This window comes from Theobroma cacao, chromosome 7 (genome assembly GCF_000208745.1).
Source record: "Theobroma cacao cultivar B97-61/B2 chromosome 7, Criollo_cocoa_genome_V2, whole genome shotgun sequence".
Classification (NCBI taxonomy): Eukaryota; Viridiplantae; Streptophyta; class Magnoliopsida; order Malvales; family Malvaceae; genus Theobroma; species Theobroma cacao.
Window position 1 is genome coordinate 11853179 of NC_030856.1, and position 2886 is coordinate 11856064.

Genomic DNA, 2886 nt, shown 5'->3' on the forward strand with positions numbered 1-2886 from the left:
TTTCGCACCTCCCCTGTGAGTAATAATTACTAAATATCATATTTTAAAAGATTATAAGCTATTTCCAAATCAAAACAGTAATAAAAAAATATTTTCTGTCTCATAAGGGCATTTTGGTCATTTTTTTAAAAAATTTTGAAACCTGCTGAAAATATAATATATAGGGAAAAATACACATTTCATTACTAAAAACAAGTTTCTATGTCTAAAACATTCATTTAGGGTGAAATTATAGCTAATAGAATAAAATAAAAATATTAAATGAAATATTCTATTTTTTTATAAAACAATATTTATAGAACTATGCATAAATAATTTTTGCAGCATAAAAGCAAAATAAATCCATACATACAGTAACAAAGATAACCAGAGTATGTAATTTAATTTACAATGACGTGTGGACCCCCCGAATGACCAAAGGTAACAAAGGTTGTGGACCTACAATTTCTAAGGAGGCGAGTCCAATAATAACCCTTGACGTAATCAACTATTTATGGATTGTCCTGATCCTGGAATGAATGGAAAGGAGGGTGGTGAGTTTATATAAACTCAGTGAGTAAACAAATATCATCTAAAATATCTAAAGTAGAGTAAATGGAGACAACTTAAAATAGTTCATCGTACTATGATTCATAACGTTTCAAACTCATTTCAACTAAATAAAATAATTTCATTTTACTCAAATAATCAACATGACTTATGAATTTCTTAAAAATTTGGCTCGTGCCAAAACTCATTCTTGGGGATACCTTGGCCGGGGTATCCAACTAAGTCAGCCAAGGTTGTTAAAGAAAAGTTCATATACGCATAAAACACATTTTTACATTTAAAAGCATAATCGTTCTTTGGCGTTGGCTGAGTTCACCCTCACACGGTGGTTTAGCGTGTAGTGAACTCTAAAGTTGTACCTCAGGAGATACCCTCCGTGCCTCTCATATCGAGGTAAAATATAACCGGGTTTACCGTGCCTTTCTCTAATAAGCTAGTCCATGGAAACCCGCCACTGCAGTGACTAATCAATATCCTACCAAATCAGTAAAAGTTTCGACAGCATGACATGACAATTATATTACTACCCAGCCTGTTAAGGCAAAACAAACAGTTCATACAATTTCAACACAATTTCCAATTCAGCCATTCATGCCAATATCACCATAAGCCATTCAATTCAAACCATAAATTTACAACACAATCAAATAGTCTCCAATTACTCAATTTCTAAAATCATCATTCAATTTCAAAATGATTTATAAAACTCATTTCATTTAATCACATTTTACTTATAAAACATAAGGATTTACCATTTAAACTCATTTTTCTATAAAATCACAAAAACGAATAAAAACTATTTTAGATAATTAAGATGATAATAAGGTTACTCACAATATCGAGAGCCGAAGTACTCCTAGTCCCGATCTTCGGGTACAATCTCCTTACCCTTATCGGAAGTTTCACCACCTAAACATAATGCACAACAAGCAATTTACTATATTTGTACTAAACCGTTATAAAACTAATTTAGGCTCTATATGAATGCATGAAATGGGATGCGAAATGTTCGGATTATTATCTAAATATGGTGTTCTACGTAGCTTCAATTATGTATCGAAATAAAATGGTATTGGCCTAATTCGATCTATACACCGGTTAATTGGCCAATACATCCAATTCAACTCCAATTAACTTGATTCCACTTCCAACACTCCAAGTCATCAATTACAAGTTAAATAATATGTAATATCATAAAAATCCATCATCAATATCTTCCTTGTAAAATTCGGCCATTGAAGGTTTAGTGTAGAACATGTAATTTTCATGCTTGATTTTTACACCTTACATCATAAAACAACCAAAAACACCTAAATAGCATGAAATTCATCAAAGTCCATTATCCAATTTCTCTCTTGAAAATTTCAGCCAAGGAGTGTGGGTGAAGGGCATGGAATTTCTTGCTTGTTTTTCATGCTAAACATCACCAAACAACTAAAAACACTAAGATACCTTAAAATCTAACCAAATAAATCATCAAATCTTCTCTCCCTAAATTCGGTCAGCCATGAATCCTTCATGAGATCTTGAATTTTAACCATGGTAATTGAAAAAGAATGTATAGGAAAGGTAGATCACAAGTTATAATTAAGAAATTTTACCTTTACTTGCTTAATTCCTTGAAATCCAACGAATTTTCTCTTGATTTTCTTCTCGAGGGTTTGTTCTATGCTTTTTCCCTTTTGTTCTTGCCTTGGCCGGCCAAGAGAAATGAGATATGGAGAGTTTTAGTTGTGTTTATAAAGGAAAATATAATAATATTAAAGCTTGACACTTGTCACCATGTGATTGGTCCATACATAAAACTTAATAATTAAGCATTTCTTCTCCACCACATAAAATCCCTCAATTATACAAAGTATAAAATGAATTTCATGGGTTTGACAAGTGTCAAGGTGGTGTAAAATTTCAAAAATTCTAATTACGTCCTTGTGGACACGTGAAATGACCTTTTTACCCTTATGTTCGAAAAATTGTCGGAATTAAATTTTTTCACTTCTCAAGCTCAAATTATGTTCCAAATAGTCAAACTTGATCAAAATTTCATCCACTATCCCAAATTTTCCCTCGGGTGGAAAAATGACCATTTTACCCCTACGTTATGAAAATTCCAATTTAACTCCAAATCAATCCCCGAACTTCGAATCACCATATTAAGTCATTCTAAGATTCAATAACTCTCAATTGCATCTTAAAATCTTTATTTGAATTAGTTTGAGATTTAAATCAACTTAGTTGTACCACTAGGTACACTACCGACTTTTGACGATTTTTTCGAGGTATTCAAGTATGCAAGCATGTTGTCAAATACATGAATGACAAGGCAAGTATATTATA

At 31.8% G+C, this 2886-nt stretch overlaps 1 long non-coding RNA gene across 1 annotated transcript; it reads right to left on the reverse strand.

Moving 5' to 3' along the window:
* On the reverse strand, positions 293–2189 carry LOC108662897. The gene is made up of 3 exons (XR_001928755.1): positions 2151–2189; positions 1384–1458; positions 293–509 (listed from the first exon to the last, which is right to left on the reverse strand). It is a non-coding gene; the product is annotated as an uncharacterized LOC108662897 (long non-coding RNA).